This window comes from Giraffa tippelskirchi, chromosome 6, assembly GCF_054371585.1.
Source record: "Giraffa tippelskirchi isolate mGirTip1 chromosome 6, T2T-mGirTip1v1.2.pri, whole genome shotgun sequence".
Lineage (NCBI taxonomy): Eukaryota > Metazoa > Chordata > Mammalia > Artiodactyla > Giraffidae > Giraffa > Giraffa tippelskirchi.
The window spans coordinates 143,011,588-143,031,134 of NC_137280.1; the positions used below are offsets into that span (position 1 = coordinate 143,011,588).

Sequence of the window (19,547 nt, forward strand, 5' to 3'; positions counted from 1 at the left end):
ATCTTGGGGGCCCCGTACAGAATGACAAGTCGGCCCCTGCATTACTGTGACCTCCCTGAGGGCAGAGTTGCGTCTCTGTTTTCGTTGGATGGCCGCTCTTTTGCCAGTGCCTGGTGCCTGGTGGAGGTTCTCAATATGTTGTGGTTGAATGAAGGCTCAGTGTTTAAGTCATGACGTGGATGTGTTAGTAGGGCTTCTTTTAACATGTGTTAGGACTTTCTCTGTATCAGATGGGAAGCCAGGTGGCTCAGTGATAAGAAATATGCCTGCCAAGCAGGAGATGCAGGCTCGATCCCTGGGTCGGGAAGATCCCCTGGAGAAAGAAATGGCAACTGATTCCAATATTCTTGTCTTGGAAATCTCTTGGGCAGAGGAGCCTGGTGGGCTACAGTCTATGCAGTCGCAAAAGAGTGGGACACGAATTAGCGACTATATAGCAGCTGCAGCTGTTTCAGGCATGGGGCTAAGGCAGTGGTTTTCACCCCTGGCTACAAGTGAGAATCCCTCTAGAAATTCCTACTAATCCCAGTGCCAGGCTCTCCCCTGCATCCTTTCTCGCAGAATCTCGACAGGGAGATATTTTTAAAGATTCCAATGTGAGGTGAAGCTTGACAACCAGGGGTCCAGGTGTATTCTATTTGCTGTCAAAGGCTGTTGTACATTGGAGTCACCTGAGTAGCTCGGCTATTGCTCAGATGCCTGGGTCATCTTCAGAAATTCAGAAACTAGTAAGTTTGAGAAGGGGCTGTTCTGGTAACAAAATTCCCAGGGGATTTTGCTCACACTAAAGTTTAAAAATGTAAATTATCTTGTTGAACCCTATGATTATGCCCATTTTACAGACAAGAAAAATAGCCTCTGAGAGAGATTAAAGCTTGTCTAAAGTAACAAGGTAAGTAACTGGCAGAACTACAATTTGAACCCAGGGCTTCTGAAGCCATTGTCTGGAATTAGCTCCCTTGCCTTTCATTTGTAATGAAAACCTGTTTGCTCCAGGAGCAGAGGGTAAGGTGGTTGTGAGAATTAAAGATTGACGAGGTGCATGCATGTACTGCTGTTTTGAGGATGGGCAGGTTGGTATTACTACCCGCATGGGGAAGAAATAAGTCCAGCAGGGAACTGACCTCCATCCCTAGGGTCAGTCAGGCTTTAAGGGGCAGAGCTGGCATTGCAACCCTGATTTCTGGATTCTAGATCTTGCCCGTTTCTTCCAGCCCTTCAAGTTCCACATTAGCAAACAAATCACTAAGCAGCTAGAATCTTTGTTGCTTGTACCTGGTGCAAAGTAGGTTCTCAAGCAATGATGCCTAACTGAGAAGCCATAGGGATAGCTGAGTGGGTCGGTGGGTGAGGGAGTGAAGGGGTCTGGGTGGCACCCTTGTCTCTCTGGTGGGGTTACTGTCTCCATTTTTCAATTAGAGTTGTGACCACTAGAGGGCGATGTCGGACAAGAGAAAGGAAAAAAAGATGCTTCACTGCTGTTTCTAGGACTGGAGAAAATATTAAAAATACATTTGTGGTGTGGATTTAAACCAAAAGGGGAGGCTCTAATTCACAGAGCAATTAAAGTGAGCATTGCTTTCCCCTGGGCTTTCAGGCTGCTGAGAACCTTTTTCAAACCACAGGAACACGTGGGCCACCCCTGACCTTTGTAGATTTAAAGTCAACAGATCAAGGGGAGGGGGAACATCTTGGTTGGCCTGAAAAGTGGATGTTTATAGATAATAGGCAGTTTTAAAGAAAAGACATTTTGCAGTTTCCCAGACTTTTACAACACTGATGGGAGTTAATGTTTCGAGAAATGGTATTATGATGAAGTTGTATGCTGAATTAATTTTCCGTAAATAAAACCATACATTTCTACAGATTGCTTTTCCTGACCTATCATTGGGGTGTGCTGGAGAAGGAAATGGCAACCCACTCCAGTGTTCTTGCCTGGAGAATCCCAGGGACGGGGTAGCCTGGTGGGCTGCCGTCTATGGGGTCGCACAGAGTCGGACACGACTGAAGCAACTTAGCAGCAGCAGCATCATGGGGGTGTGTACTCTTGGTGGATGAACATTCTCTCCCCTTCCTCCACCTGCCCTGCTCCTCTCCATGAGCCCTGGAGTAAGAGAGACCTGGCTTTGAATCTGGGCCATGTTGCCACAGCTTGTGTGACCTTGGGAAAGTCACTTATGTTCTTGGAGGTCAGAATTGTCACCTCAAGAGTGACAATCTTCTCCTAAAGAGGGAGAGGAATTATATTGCAAGTTTGTCATGAAGTCCAAAAAGAACATGTGGAAAGTTTCCAGCTTGGTGCCTCAGGCAAAGCCCTCGGCTCATGGGAGCCATCTTTCATGTTATGCCCCCATTTGCTTGTGAGCACGGTCAACACCAAGAAGTAGGTAAAGTCACTTTGGGAACTCCCCCTGGCTTTGGCTCTTTGCCCTTCTCTCCCCTCCTTTTGCGTGGGGCACAGAAAGTTTTGTTGTCAAAAGCACAGCCAGATCTTCAGTGAGAATTAACCCGTTGCTCCTCCCTAGTGTTACAACTAACTCACCCCAAGATTTGCATTTGTCTGAATTGGAGAGGGAAAGAATGGTGGCCTTTCAGAATCAACTCCTGCTGCTGCTGCTGCTGCTAAGTCGCGTCAGTCGTGTCCGACTCTGTGCGACCCCATAGATGGCAGCCCACCAGGCTCCCCCGTCCCTGGGATTCTCCAGGCAAGAGTACTGGAGTGGGTTGCCATTTCCTTCTTCAGGGCATGCAAGTGAAAAGTGAAAGTGGAGTCGCTCAGTCGTGTCCGACTCAGTGACCCCATGGACTGCAGCCTGCCAGGCTCCTCCGTCCATGGGATTTTCCAGGCAAGAGTACTGGAGTGGGGTGCCATTGCCTTCTCCTGGCATCCAGTTACTATCTTGCATTGTTTTACATTGAATAATAATAATAACTCATTAACCACCTGTCAACCCTGAAGATAATGAAGACAGGGTGGAGGTCGGGTGTTATAGCTAGGAAGTGGATGGAAGGTTCAAGAACAGCCAGTGCCGCTGCCTACTCTCCTGCTCCCTTTCCCAGTGGTTCTCTTCCTAGTCTCAGAACAGCTCCAGAAATGTCTCTGAGGCTCAAGGAGTCTGTCTTGCCAGGCCGGAGACTGTGGAACTGGCCTGGGAGACTGGATCCTGCTTGCTGGCCCAGTGCTCTCTCTGCTGCCCCTGCCCTCCAGCCCTCAGGGCCTCTACTGCTTCCTCCTGTCTGTCCCCAGTCAGCAGCTGCCCATGGACTGTGAGTGTCCCCAACACCACCACAGATCTCAGCCTCAGGCTCTTGTCCCCTGAGAACTCGGCCTACAGGGGACAGGAACCCCAGATGGATCTATTTATGTGGGTTTTAGGATGTGTGGAATCCTAACTTGTTTCACATCTGTGACCAGAAACTGCCTTGGCCCTGGAGGGACATTTGTAGGGCAGCGGCTTATGCATAGATGGACAAGGCACGAACAGAAGTCTCATTTAGAGGGAGGTGAGGTATGAGGGGCACCGGAGGGTATTCCCAGTGTGGACTGAGGGGAATTTCCAAGGTAATGGGAAGAGTGGAGACTCACGTCCGTGTCTACCTGACGAAGGGAGGAAGAACACGTGTGCATTCATTCTGTCATTCAGTCATTCATCCATTCACTCAGCATGCACACGTGCATGCTTAGCCGCTTAGTCGTGTCTGACTCTTTGTGACCTTGTAAACTGTAGCCCATCAGGCTCCTCCGTCCATGGGGTTCTCCAGGCAAGAATACTGGAGTGGGTTGCCATTTCCTCCTCGAGGGGATCTTCCCGACCCGGGGATTGAACTCGTGTCTCTTGTGTCTCCTGGATTGGCAGGTGGATTCTTCACCACCGAGCTACCTGAGAAGCCCCAACATGTACACATTGAGCACCTATTCTGTACCAAGCAGTGTTGAAGCAGGGAAGAAAACAGATAAAATTCTTGCCCTCAAGATGCCCTCCTCCCATTCTCCTGGAGATGATGGGGGGGGGGGGGACAGGGGTGATCAAATAAAGCAAATACCTAGTAAATTAGGTGACAGTGACAAGTGACATGGGGGAAAGCAAACCGGGGAAGGGGGCAGGGAAGACTGGTGAGGTGGAATCTTGTCTGTATATGGATCTTCCTTGTAGTTCCACATGGAGCTAGAATCAGATTCTTTTTCTTCGAATCAATCTGGTCATTATTCAGAGATGTCAGATTCATATTCACTCCATTTAGGTAAAATGCAGGCAAGTTCAATATCTGGCACCCAGAGTTAAAGAGCGACTTAACAGTGAAGCTACTCTGTGTTCCATATGGGACCCAGGCACACTGAGCTGAGCTGCCAGGGTGCAGGGGGGTGCCCAGGAACCTGGGATGGTGGGAATGGGAACACTTCTATCAGTGGATCTCAGTGCTCAAGGCCAGAATGCATACATGTCCTGGGCCCTAGAGAGGTGGCCAGGCAGCTAACATGGCTGGGCATTCTGGGGCTTGAGTTTCCCTAACATGAGACTATAAACACAAAATGTGGCTATAAGCCCACCATGTTGTTACATGTTAAATGGGGCTCTGGTACCTGAACCAAATCAGCATTAGTCACCTTCTATTTAGAGCCCACAAGCATCTTCTATTTTCACAGTCCACAGGGAGGCCCAAGAAACACAGATTTATGAGAGAATGGCTTTCTTTTGGCCACATAGTTCCATTCTGAGGTACTAGGGGCTGGCCTCCAACATATGCATTTTGCAGAGGACCCAATTCAGCCCATAGCAGATGGGCAGTGGCTAGATGAGGAAAGGCCCGGGAGCTGTGTGAGGGGGCATGGATTTAATCTGAAGTCTCACACAGAGCGACGATGCTCATGTTTACATTTTACAGAGTTCTTACAGAAGCAGTGTGAGGGAAAAGACTTGGAGGAGGATGAAGATGGATTTGAAAGTGCTGGGGGTGCTCTCTAAGAGAACCTGCCAGAGAGGAAATGCAGGGAGCAGAAGCAACGACTTGTGGTGGGTCACCTGCAAGGGGTCTGGACAGAGTAAGTTAGAGTCCTGGTTTGGACTACTGGGTGCACTGTGGAAATTGTAACTGAGAGTCCTGGAGGAGAGTGTGGCCCAGGCAAACGGGTGGAGATGGGTCCAAGGTGATGGGGGGACATGCTGAGTTTGAGGGACCAGTGGGACATCTGAGTGGAGGCCGATCTCCAGCTCTGGAAAGAAATCTGGATAGAGCCATGGATTTGGGACTCATTAGCTTGGGTGGTAATTGAAGCCATGGGAATGGAGGAAGGAGGGAGGGGTACTGGCCATGAGTTTGAAGATTCAGAAGTGAGCTGAAAACTCTTCTTGTTAAAGCTGGAGATGTGTGTGCCCAAAATGACAAACTCTGCTGATATGGAAACCTCACTAATTTTTACGCCTGTGTTCTGTCTGAGGAGTCACTGGAGACTGGGGGTGAGGAGAGATCCTCTGGTCTCCTGGGTGTTAGCTCTCTTCCCAAACCTGCAGGGTGTTTAATCAGCTTTTGAGACTTAATGAGTCACTGGACGCCCTCCCAGCTGAGTCAGCCCAGGGCCCCCTCCTGGGATGGGCTGTGAGTGGCCCTCCGGGACAGAACCACCTGCTTTATCAGGCAGGAGGAAGGGGGTGTGACTGCTCAGGCCAGCAAGATCCAGTGGCTGGTCTACACAGCATCAGTAATGACGCCAGTGAAGGAAAAGTATTTGCTGAACTTTGAGGATGCATGACACATAATTTTGGCAGTCATAGCAGGTTCGTCTTTTTAAGATGTCTTTCTTGGACTGCTTTTAAAGTAATACCAGCTGACATGTATAGAGTCCTCACGAGTCCAGATGATGTGTGAAGCATTTTTCCTGTGCTGTCTCACTCCGTCCTCAGAGGTGGGCACTGTGGTTGTGCCCATCTTACTAATGAACACACAAAAGCTCGGAGAGAGAAGCAGCTTGGGTGAGACTGTGCAGTTTGCAGTGGGGGCCTGACGTGAACCCCAGCAGGCTGATGTGAAGCCTCCCATGTTGTCACTTGGCTGCTGCCTGGTGTGTTCCTTCATGGAAGGGACACCTTCCCTGTTTCCCTGGCCTCACAGTCAGACACACACCGAGGGCTTGTTTCTAGCTCACCCCATGGGCTGGCATGTGACTTGGGTCAGTTGTTTACCCTCTCTGTATCTCAGTCTGCCTTTTTTTTGTAAAATGAGACCATTATGCCCACTAGAATGGGACTTCAGAGTGAGTTTAGTAATAATGAGGCATAATGATTGTGAAGCACTTGGCTCCATGCTTGGAACATAGTAAGTGCCTGTGGCAGGTGGTTCCACTCAGAGATGGCCACAACAGTATCTGTCCCATCCCACAGGCTCTTTTACTCTGTGATAGTGACACTTCTTCACTGACCATTGGGTTTAGATCCCATCCTCTTGAACCAGGAGGTACTTTTGTGATCACCTTGGCCAACAGACTAGGATGGAAGTGATGCTAGGTGACTTCTGAGGCTAGGTTATAAAAGTGTCTGCCTGACTCTCTCAGTCTGTCTTGAGACACGTGCCCAGGGAGCCATGAACCAGGATGTAAGCTGTGTGGTTATCCTGTGGCTGCTGTGCTGAAAAGTGCATGTGGGGAGACCCCTCAGAGATAGAACCCCAGCTCTTCCAGCCCCTAGGCCTTTGAGTGTGTCCAAAAAGTGTGTCAATTCATACTGACTAGGAGTTTATGGGAAATCATAAAGGCTAATTAGATTGCTTGATACCAGAAGGTTTGGACTGTGCAAATGAGGGCAATCAGGATGAGAGCCCTATATATGGCAGCATAGGGAGGGGCATTCTCCCTCATCTCTTCCCTGAGAGGCCTCTGTAAGCTAACGTAATAAGATCCTTTGGTGCATCATTTTACACTTTCTCCAACACTTCCATATCAGTAATCTCATTTCAGCTACACCATATGCCTCCAGGTTGGAGTAGAACAAGAGTTATTTACTCCATACCCCAGCTAAGCAAACTGAGGTACAGTGAGGGGAGGGGACAAAATTCAGGGACATATAATTGGTTAGGGGCAGAGCAAAGAAAGTGTGTTATCCTTGCCTTCAAAGCCTAGCTCTTCAACTTGCTCGCTGTGTGACCTTAGGCAAGTTACTTAACTTTTCTGTGCCTCCGTTTTCTCATCTGTAAAATAGGGATCAAGATGGCACTCCTTTATAGGGCTGTGGTGAAGATTAATTTAGATATTTCATGTGAAATGTTTAGGATATTACTAGACAGTATGGAAAAGCTGGGAAATGGCTGAGTAGGGGGATTCAAATCAGGTAGTCTAACTCCAGACTCCACACTGGTGGGCCCAAGTCCTGGAAATTCCTACCAATCCTCCAAAAGGAGGTCGAACAGCAATATCCCAGGTACTCCCACTATTCCCTGGAGAGCCTAACTTTTGAGTCCACCGTGGCCACCTTTCTCTGTTCACTGTGCCTTGATTACATGATGCCTGAACTGAAGGCAGCACGATCACCGCCTCTTTTTTTAGTGCAGTCCAAGATTTCTCTGTTTTGTTCTGTTTTTTGGCAGTCAGAGCATACCATTGACATCCCGAGTTGGCAGTAAAATCCGAAGCATTCTTACCACAGGTACTCACGTCAAGCTGCATTCCCTACCCATCTAGGACTGATGCAGGTGGAGATGTAACAAAACTGACTATGGCATCATTAGTTTGTTACAGAAGATTTTGCTTTGTTGACATCAGCTACTTGCAGAAGAACCCAGATGAGTTCCTCCTCCCTGGGTACCTGGAAATGCCCCTATGCTGCTTCTAATACACTTTCCTTTCTTTCTTAAGTTAGTATGAGTGGCTTCCTGTAACTTGCAACCAAAAAAGTAAAGTAAGTGATGGACTGACTTCTGTGTGGTCCACATGTAGGAAGGAAGGAGGTGTAGCATGGATATCTTGCATGGTAGAGTGTAGAGAAGGCAAGCACTGGGAGCTTGTGCCATGTGCCACATCCAAACCTGTGTCTGGTGTTATGGTTGATCATGAGTCTTTCCTGCTGAGTCTGGATGTGGCTTTAGCTTTGATCAGCTGTCTGATCTCTTCACCTGAATGTGAAGAGACCGTGTTCTAAGAGGACACTGGGGTAATAGCATTTTTGTTGTTCAGATGGCTCCCCAGCTCCCTTAATGTACTGCTGTCTAACCCACATTTTTCCAGCTTGCCCACAAGGATGAAACGATATTTTTGTCATGTCTTATTTCTTGCTGAACTACAAATTCTCTAAGTGGCCACACTGCTTGATCCTACTCGTCTAGTAAAACTATGTGTGGTACTGGCTCAGATGGTCACTAGGTGGTAGTCTCTGGGCCCCACAGTGGGTGAGTGGGTCAGAATGGATGGAACCCAACCCCAGAGCCCACTGGGCATCCCTTTTGCAGTCAGTGTCGGGATGTTAACTCCTGTGAGTGCATTTCCACCAGGTGCCTTTGCTCAGGTGACATATACATGGCAAATGGACTCTGTTATGTCTATGACTCTTTGTGTAGCTCCTGGGCAGTATTGGAGGACAGTGCTGACTCAAGTAGAGGCTGAGCCACCCCTGATGCTTTTCTGCCTTGTCTTTGAATCCTGCAAGTTGTGTCCTAATTGACCCCCATTCTCTCCCCACCTCAGGCCCCAGTCTAGCGACACCTTTCTATTCTGGGGAGATGTAAGTTCACCCTTACTTATGTTCTCTCAAATATATTGTCTGTGCATAAGCCCTTCTTATTTGCCTGTGCCTTGGCTTTTGAAGCTCGAAGTTAGTCATTAACTTTTTTTTTTCTTTTCCTCTGCTTTATTTTATGCCATCGCTTCCTTAAGGCAAGGAATGCAGACTGCTGGGCTAAATAAAAAAGAGAGGCACAGGGCTATAAGGAATTGCCAGAATGAAAAAGCATATTGGTGCATATTTTAGAAATGTTATCCCACTGCACAAATTATAGAAACTTTTTCAACCTAGCCTAAGCAAATTAGAGGAGTTTATGATAAGAGTGAGGTTTAGGCAAGGCATGGAGAGAAACATCTGGCTGTCACAAATGATGGGGTTCAGGAGCCGGGCAGCATGAAAAGCTGGAAGAAGGCATGCTCACCTTTGTCACTGCATGGATCCCACCATCTCTCATCTCTGCCCTTCTTGGAATGTCTACTTGGCTCCTCTCTCTCGGGACTGGCTTTCATGCGGCCATGGTGGGCATACGACATATGGATCCCCAGTCCTGCCTGTAGCTCAGATGGTGCCTTTGTACCAGTTGGAAAAGCTGCCCTTTCACAGAAACACTTACTACCATCTGCTGAATACCGTATTAAAAATACATAAATAAGGGAGGAGTGCAAATGTAAATATCCACTCCAGAGTTGTTTAATGAACAGCTTATAGTGTTGTGTGCTGTGACTTCAAGGGTGCCTCCAGTTATCCTCAGAAGCAGCCACAGAGAAGAGCCAACATTCTTGAGTCTGAACCCCAGAGAAACTCTGGTCCAGCCTGGGGCAGGTGTCCACCTGCCTATGCTTCAGTCAGCAGATGCAGGGGGCTGGCTGGCCAGTACAAAAGTGTGTTCAGACAAGTAGCTGTGAAGGTTGGGCAGACCACCCCAAAATGCGCATGCACAGGGATTTATCACATGGATGTTAGGGTATTTCTTTGTCAAACTCCCCAAATTTAACACATCCTTTGAAATACTGAATCAATAAATCTCGAGATAAAAGTTCTATAACAGGACCAACATGGTAGTTTCTTTTGGGACCAACCACTCTACAGGTCCCCTGATGCATTATTGTCTAGTGTTATTGCTTAAAAAGGGATGATCAGCCTAAATGTCAGTTCCTCAGTAAACCTTACTTGATCCCTTGAGGAAACAGCGTTTCCTTCACTCAAGCAAGTTTAATGAAGGGTGCTTTCCCAAAGGTGAGGGCAGAGTTAAGGGAATCTAACAGGGAAGTTAATGCATTGCTGGAGCTAGCAAAAGTTGGCAGCCTTACCTCTGCTATACTTGAATAGGTAGGAGTGGGAGCAGCCTTTGGGGTCGAGAAAGTGGTCAGAGTTGTAGGGATTGTGTAGAGGGTGCCTGGCAGGACCTGTGGCCTCAGGGGCAGAGAGGCAGCCAACCCACTAGGGAAGCAGCTGGGAAAGTAACTATTTCGACCTCACTCTCTCCTCCTCTCCATTCTCCTGCCAGTGCCTTGATTTTCTGAATCTAACTGGAAGCCAGGAGACAAGAGATGCTGTTTAAACAGTCCATATATGTTAGCCTCCTGAGGGTACAAAGGATGGAGATAGATGGAAAGTGAATCTGGGAGAGGCAAATGGAAAATATCCAGCACATCCCAAACTAGGTCCTTCTCCTATTGGCCGCTCCAGATGACTGCATTTCCTCATCATAATGCTCATTCTAATTTATTGTTTCTGTTGGGAGATTAAGCCTTCCCAGGTGGCTCAGTGGTAAAGACTCTGCCTGCCTAGCAGGAGATGCAGGTTCGACCCCTGGGTTGGGAAGATCTCCTGGAGAAGGAAATGGCAACCCACTCTAGTATTCTTGCCCGGGAAATCCCATGGACAGAGGAACCTGGTGGGCTACAGTCCATGGGGTCACAAAGAGTCAGATACGACTTAACGACTAAACCACCATCATTGGGAGATTAAGTATATGGTAAGGATTGTGTCTGACTTGTTCATTGCTCTATTCCCAGTGCCTACCACTGTGCCCGGTTTGCAGTGGTGTGCAATAGTGCTTGAGAAATGAGTGAATGAGTGGGTCGATATGTCTGATGTCCTCTCATGGGCCATAAATGTCTTTGAGAACAGTGAATCTCCCAGCACAATGCTTGCACATAAAGGGAGATTTCTGGTGGATAAATACCTGTGCAGTTAAGTGAATGGATGAATCCTAAGGATGGGGAACCCAGAAAACCCCATGGTACCAAGTTTATATCAAGATTCAATCCCAAATTCATTAAATTTAGCAGAATCTGTTCCTTCCTGAGAGGCCCGGGAGCTTATACATGAGTCATCTTCTCCCACCCTTTCTGCATACCACCTTGGTCTGATAGCATCCACTCCATTTCCTCAGAAGCAGACTAGGGATGGTCACCTCAGCCCTAGTGGAGGAGTGAACCATGACCAAGACTGAGACCATCAGTCTCTCCCTGGGAATCAGCCTGTCAAATCCACCGACGATGGACAATGTACCCCTTTTCTTGCTCTCTACCTTCTTTCCCTTAAATTGATCAGAGGTAATGCTTGTTCCATGCATTAAAAAACTGATACACTCAGATACCAGACTTCTCAGGGCATATGCTGATGTGTTTACAGTCTTGGGCTTTGCAGCTGCACTGCTTGATTTCACTTTCAGCTCTGCCAATTCTTAGCTGTGTGACATTAGGCAAGTTACTTGTCTTCTCTGTGCCTGAGTCAAGGATTCAATGAGTTAAAGCATGGAAAAGCATGTGCCTGGCACATAGCACTCAGTAAATTTTATCTGGGTCTTGACCACTCAAGCAACTTGAGAAAAAATAATTAATCGGGTTATACTTCTTTAAGCAGTGGGTAAATGAAAGTAACAATCATGGAATAAATTGGAATGAATTAGAGATTTCTCAAGGGTTACTTGTGCCTTCCCACCTGCTCTGCTATAGGGTAAGTATAGAGAAAAAAGGATCGAGAGCTATTTCTAAAGGAAGTATTCAAAATGAGCTGGTGCCCTTTTAATTTTTCAAGAAAATCTAGAGGCCAGTGGCTGTATCTGGTATTCACTCTTCTCTTTCTGCAAAGTTCATGGGTTCTTGGCTCTAAATACGCTTAGTTCTCTATAGCTTCCCACAAGGAAATTAAATTTTCAGGTACTGCACAAAAGCTTGGTTATCGCTAATATAATCATCTGTGCTGTCACTACAGGGCTGTAGGATTCGGGAGGGGGGAGAATGGGATTTGACAGCGATAAAAAAAATTCCTCCTCTGGCCCTCCCTCTCAGACACTTAGACATGTGTTCCTTAAGCACACACCAGCACAACCATGCACATATGTACACAAAGGGGTGGACTTTCTCAGACAGTTATCCTGAGTGATTTTTTAAAAACTACTCAACCCAGCCAGCCTTTTGGCAGTGTCTTGTTAGCCTGAACCAAGTGTTGAGGGAGCGGAAGAGAGGGGGTGCCATCAGCATGGTCATGTCCTGGTGCTGCCTTCCAGGAGATTCCATAGTGATGTGCTGGAGCGGGGTGGGGTGGGGGGGAGAGAGAGAATGCTTACCAGGATCTGATAAAAGGTAGACTGTGATAAGGGCTATGTGAGAGGTTAAAAAGTTGCTAAAGGTTGCTTTCTTTCTCTAACTTATTTTATATGTGATTCTGTGTAGTAGTTTTGGAGTTAACCAGCCTTGTTCTGCCATCTGTATTTGACAGAGTAGTGACACTCTCTGAGGTTAATTTCCTAGTCTGTAACAGGATAGTAATATCACCTCTCTGTGTGTGCTAAGATTGCTTTCTGTGGCAAATAACAGAAGTCGGATGGCACTGGCTTCACCAAATAAAAGCATATTTTTCTCATGGAACAAGTCATTCAGGGGTAGGCAATCTGGAATTGGTTCCATTGCTCAAGGGACCCATCAAGGATGCAGGGTCTTGCTGCCCCAGCATCCAGGGCCACAAGGGGGCTATTCCAGTTCCAGGCAAAATGGCAAGAGGTCAGGTTTGAAGAGCTTTCTGGAGAGCCCTACTTAGTTATTCTATCTTATCCTTCATTGGCCACAGCTATGCTGGGATGACCATCCCTACCTGCAAAGAAATCTGGGATATCAAGTATTTTAACTGGACATATTGTTGCCTCAAACATAACTGAAGTCCTGTGAGGAAGCAAGAAGGAGAGACCCCAGCATATCTGCAACACAATCTTGGGAGTTGTTGAGAGGACTCCCTGAGAAATGTCAAATTCTTGGCCCAATGCCTGACATGTAACTATCATTTGCAACTGATACTCTTTCCAATGTCTTCTCTGAGGAGGACCCCCCAGTAATGTGGCCATTGGAGACTCAGGCTCCTCACTGACTTGACTCCCCCCAGCTTCTGCTCATCTGAATCTGACTCATGCCTCATGACTCAGGCAATCTCAGCTCCTAGACAAAGTCTTTCCTGACTTCTCTGGTCCTCAAAGGCATCACCTGCCCTTTTGAAAACCTGTAGCACAAAATAACCACTACATTACTCATATTTAATTTAACATATGTTTCTTGGTATGACTAATTTACACCTCTGTTTATTTTTTTCTCCTAACAAGATTGTAAATTTACTGAGGACAGAAATGATGTTTTATTCCTGCATCCCTGCCTCAAAGCCTTGTTACTTGTTCTTACACAGAGTAGATGCTCATGTTGAATAGATTGTAGGGCTTGGGAGGCAGCCAGCTTTTGTTTAAGTTGCTAGTAGAGCTGGGGATGTGGTGCTCCAGAGATTAATCCCTACGTGTGCAGTAGTGAATCACATTCTTTGGGTCATTTGCTATTCTGTATACATTGGTTTTCAGAGCAGAAATAGCCAAGATATGGTCTAGTAAACATGGATTGTGGTCACTCTCTGAAAAAATCAGGGTAAAAAGTGAGGTATAGAATGCCAAAATAGAATCAAGTATTCATGATTCATTCATTCATTCAAATGAGGGCCTACTGGGCACCATGCGAAGTTTGAACCTCTTGATCCTGTGTCTCTTCCCACAACTTCTTCCAGTCTTGAGGCAGGATGAGCTCCTTTGCTCAGAAGTACTCACTTCCTTCAGGTTTTGACTCAAGGGGAATTCCCTGAGCCCATCAATTTCAAAACCATTTTCTATTAATAATCTTGACTCAGCCACTTGCTTTCAAGGGGAGCCCTGACAAATAATTAAGAAAGAAGAACATGAAGTAGGACTACTGTGAGTGGGAAAGCCCCATACACACTTGCCCCTTTTTACCAGCTCACATCCTGGTCTCTTCTCAGTCCCTATGTGAGCTATCAGTAACCCCCTCTCTCCTGGTCCCATGGGAGGGAAAGGATTTGTCTTCAAGCAGATTATATTTCATCCTTTAAAACGAATTCAGCAATTGATTTCTGAGTCCTTGTTATGTAGAAAGTACTATGCTGGCACAGATGACAAGAACACAAAGATACTAAATCAGTTAAGGAACTGATTAAATGTTTGATTACAGTGTGCAAGCTAATGGGGGTGTCTTCATCTTTGTAAGACTGATACAGCACTTTCTCTGTGCCAAGCCCCATGCTTAATGCCATACATTTCTCCTTGGATCCTGTGAGGATTTACAACACTGTGAGACAGGTGGAAGACAGAATAATTATCTTTTATCTCCCCCTTTCCCCAGCTACTCACCCACCTTCTGCTTAAAGTTGAATCCATGAGGGAGGGGTAAGGGTTAGAGATCTGAAAGGACTAACAGAGTCCTTCTGGCTCCTAGTTACTTCTTGGTGGAGTCAAGGTGGCCCTGTGCGAGCACACGAGGGAAGAGACAGGCGGTGCTGGCGAGAGAGGTGGCAGCTATTTTGAACAAGGGATTCTTTCTGTCAGTGGCTCCATCTTTACTCAGAATAATTATCTTTTATCTCCCGCTTTCCCCAGCCTCTCACCCACCTTCTGCTTAAAGTTGAATCCATGAGGGAGGGGTAAGGGTTAGAGATTTGAAATTGATGGGCTCAGGGAATTCCCCTTGAGTCAAAACCTGAAGGAAGAAACCACTTGTTGACTGGGTGCCCCATACCAACATGGGGTGACACCAGTAGAGTAGAAATGGCAGCATTTTTTGAGTAGGAGAGGCTTGCGATAGCTCCCCTGCATCTTGCCTCTGAGTTTCTTTCAAGTGCAGAGTGGGTGGATGCAATCTAAAAATGTCCCTTAATAGAGGCGAGGAAGGTAGTTAAAAAGTCAGAGTCGGGTGCCAGCGATGGGGGTCACTGTGATGTGATTTAAGGTGATGTCATGGCAGTCTTTACTGTAGATGAGCCATGGTTGGGGCCTCAGGATCAGCAGAGCCATGAAGATGCTGAGTCACGGGGAGGAAAACCTGCTTGCTCTGTGCCACTATCCTATCAGCTGTGGGCACTTTAGAAGCAGGAATGACAAGGGATAAGCTACCATCTAAGACCAGCAGAAAGACATATCTCGGCTGAGGTCAGCTGTGATGTTGAGTGGTACCTGGACCTGCCAGGATGACAGGCTTTATCTGGAACAGATGACCTTCCCATGAGGCCAGGGGGTGATTTGGGAAAAATCTTCCCGGGAATTTAGCTTCCCTCTCAAGGGAGACACGAAGGAGAGGGAAAAGGGAGAGTTTTCAATTCAGTGTAATAAATTACCCATTGAGATGAGCTTTAGCAGAGAAGCGATGACATTATTGTAATGTGCTAAGATTGAGGTTTTTTTTTAAATATTTGCAAGAACAGAGGTTTCCAAATTTTGACTGAGAATTTTATATCCACAAGAGGAGTTTAAGTAAAGGTCCTTAAATATTTTCTTTTCTAGTCTCCTACTCTTGCTTTCTCCTCACAAAGCCTCCTCATAATCCAAAGTGCATGCCAGGGCCTAGGTGGATGTTAAGCCCATGAATAATGGCTGAGGCTTCATTTGTAGACTCCATCGTTTCTCCGAGGGAGCACATATTCATATTCATCTTTTAATCAACGGAGAAACTAGAGAAGGACTTGCCCTGACGAGCTGAGGGGAAAAACTTAATGCCTTTGACTAGAGTCCTTCTAGATTCTAGACTAGAGTCTTCCCTGGTGGCTCAGTTGGTAAAGAGTCTGCCTGCAAGGTGGGAGACCCGGGTTCAATCCCTGAGTCAGGAAGATCCCCTGGAGAAGAGAATGGAAACCCACTCCAGGATTCTTGCCTGGAGAATCCCATGGACAGAGGAGCCTGGTGGGCTATAGTTCATGGGCTCACAAACAGTTGGACACAACTGAGTGACTAACAGAGTCCTTCTGGCTCCTAGTTACTTCTTGGTGGAGTCAAGGTGGCCCTGTGCGAGCACACGAGGGAAGAGACAGGCGGTGCTGGCGAGAGAGGTGGCAGCTATTTTGAACAAGGGGTTCTTTCTGTCAGTGGCTCCATCTTTACTCAGACCCAGGCTCCAGTTCAGAAGTTCAGCTCACTTCTCCAACACCCACTCTCAGATTCACACACTCACAGAAGAACCATCCTTCACCACAACAGCTAGCATTGACCCTGCCCTGAGGCCCTTTCCTCTTCCAAAGGCAGGAAGAGGAAGCAACCATGGAAAAAACAACAAAACCAAAACCAAAAAAACCTACTCCTTTCCTGGGAGTGCCAGCAATTCCATTTAATTTATTTTGCACCAAATAAGGATACTGAGGAAACTGAAATGGGATGACTCCCCCAGTGTGGGTTTAACTTATAGAAACTCAATGTACTAATTTACAAGCCAGATCGACTTTATATAGACAACTGCTCTGCTTCAATATGGGATTCCTTTGAGCATTTGCTCCCTAAGGCATTTAAGAATTTGCTTATAGATCATGACTATTGGATGGAAGGGGGAGGGAAGCAGAAAAATATAGTAGAAGGCCTCATCTACTATAGATGCAGGAGGAATGAAGAAAAAAGGTGAAGTACTTCTGAAATGATACAAATCAATGGAAAAACAGGATGGATTTCCCAAATTAAATGTATATGCCACTTTGCATAGCATTATAAAATAATAGCTTTCGTGAAAACCTAATGTTTACTACTATATGCTGAACTAGTATACTTACATGAATCCTCACAAGAGCTATAAGAGGTAGCTATTACCATCCTCATTCTGTAAATGAGTAAACTGAGGCTCAGGATGTGAAAAAACTTGTCAGAGGTCTCAGATATTTCAAGTTCACATTACTCCATCTATCAACAGTCATAAATCCGACTGTGGGTATTTGTCTTTCTCTTTCTTTTTTGGTGCTAAGCACAAAGGGTTAGTCAGTATTTACTCCTCTATGTGAAAAATGTTCTTTAAAAAGGAAACTATTTTTGGATGGAGTGAATTAAAGAATAAACACGAATCTTACTGTTAGTTTATTTTCACTGAGTGCACACACTCCTCCAACGATAATTCATCCAGGATGTGAGCTGGAACTCATTAGGAGTCACCAAGCCTGAGGGAGAAGATAAAACCATGATTAAAGACATCTGAGCCCTTAAGGACAATTTATTATCTTGGATTTCATTTTTAATAGGAGATACTAATTCATACAAGAAGTCCCTGGGGCAAATGAGTGGTGCCCTGTAATTGTGGGTCTCTGGAGTGTCCAAACATGCGCTGGCTCCTGGGCAGCACAGGGCACCAGGTCTGCAAGCAGGTGCCAGGTCTGGGAACTTCTTAGACCCTTGACCAGCCTAGCCTGGTGGGAGGATGATCTCTGGCAATGCCACAAAGCAGAATGACTCCAAGTGGTCCTATACAAGTTGGCCAATTTTTTTTCTCAAAAATCTCTCCATTTATCCCAATGGGAGGCTGAAAACTTGGCCCTAGATCAGGTTCAAAGCATTAATATAGGTAGCAGGTGGTCCAGAGGAGCAAGTGACTGTACAGAGAGCCAGATTCTCACTGTTAGCAGCATGGATGATAATGATCCATGATGGACCTCAGGTCCTTTGTCTGCAGAATAGGTTCAAGGTGCTTTTTGAATCTGGGATAGAGTTAGAAAGGCAGAGAGGGAAGAAATCCTGCAGTTCAATTCCTTGCTCAGTCCCTTCCTTTACTGGGGTGCTAGAAATACATATATATATAAATATAATAGAAGCAAGAATAGGTTATTTACTGGTGAGACATTATGTTCAATTCTGCAAATATTGGGCCAATCTTATGAAGTAGACATTGTCATTATCTCCATTTCATAATGAGGGAACTGGAGCACAGAGGGACTGGGTGACTTACCCAAGATCACATGGGTTCAGGTAGTATAGCTTTAGCACCTGCATTCTAGTCACTACAATCTTCATCTTTAAAGTGGGAGTAATGGCATATCTAACTCAGAAAGTTATAGAGAAGGTGAAATGACATCACAAACTAAAGTGCTGAGCATGGTTCCTGGCACATGATGATCACTTGTTAAATAAATTAGATTTGTTTAGCATGGAGAAGCTAATAAGAATAGGAGACTTAATTATTGTCTTCAAATATATGAACGATTTTTAATGATTCACTTATGTTTGATGAATATTGAGCCCCGACAGAGCCAGACTAAATGCTTTATATTATTCTTAAGTCTGTGTCATTCAAGAAGTGAATTTAATTTTAAACAGGAGAAATTTAATTTGACATAAAAATAACTTGACCTTTATACTAGGTATAAAATTCCAGAATAAATGATGGCAATTCACTGTGAAGGTTGTATTCATGGTGCTTAAATGGAGAATCAGTATTTGAACAGCTTCCAGGTACAACTGTGCAGGTTGTATACACAAAACTAGGGACTGCCACTTACGCCATAGTGAATATGTTAATAAGCATTCTTCGGAAGTTACATAATACACAACCTGCATGGTCCTTTGTAGCAGTCCTGCCTATTAGTCCTAAAATGTTTAGGTTGAAGCTGGTCTTATTCCAGCTGAAGGAATCCATATCTTTGCATAAAAGTTGAGAGTTGAGATAATTATCTAGGAAAGGGAAGTACATGACTTGTACAATCATCACCCAGGGTTCCACGGCAGTCATAGATAATAGGTCATGGTCTCACATTCCCTCTCCACATGACACTTATAGGGAGTTGCTATCCGTTAATCAGATCTGTCACGTTGGCTGAAACAAAAGTTGTTTAGCACAGTGATCAGTTAGTTATTCTGAAGTCAGAATGATTGGGCTTGAATCTAAACTCTGCCACGTATGATACTGGTGACCTTAGTGAATCAAAAGGGCCACTTTTGACTGCAAATAACAGAAACCAAGCTAAAAGATTACAGCAGTATACCCTTTTGAGAAACACTGTATCACCAAAGCTTTTGATAGAACAGAGGATCATCGCATATGGAAAAACTTGAACATTGATGACTCAATGCAGAAGTCATTCAGGAGAGTTTAGACTTTCATTGGAAAGCAGACTTAGGAATACCTTGACTAATATACTCCATGGTAAAGAATCCACTTGCCAAGCAGGAGACCCTGGTGTGATCCCTGGGTCGGGAAGATCCCCTGGAGGAGGGCATGGCAACCCACTCCAGTATTCTTGCTTGGAGAATCTCCATGTGCAGAAGAGCCTGGCAGGGTACAGTCCATGGTGTTGCAAAGAGCTGGACAGTACTGAAGTGATTTAGCATGCATGTATGCACATAAGGGAAATAAGTGGTAGGAAAAAAAATCTAGGAATAAGTGTCTAAAGGCACTCTTTCACCAAGTATAATATAAAAATTCTAAATGATCAGAGTATGGTGTCACAGGTTACTTGGCAACATTTTTTTCTTTCTAGTTGGACACAACACAGTGGTGCATCTTACAACGGATGGCCTCTTAGATGAGAAGAAATGCAGCTTATCATATCACA

At 45.7% G+C, this 19,547-nt stretch overlaps 1 protein-coding gene across 49 annotated transcripts in view; it reads left to right on the forward strand.

Annotated features, from left to right (window-relative positions):
* The window catches only part of LOC145510137 (uncharacterized), a 520,288-nt gene that overhangs the window by 45,160 nt on the left and 455,581 nt on the right, over window positions 1-19,547 (forward strand). The window lies entirely within an intron of this gene.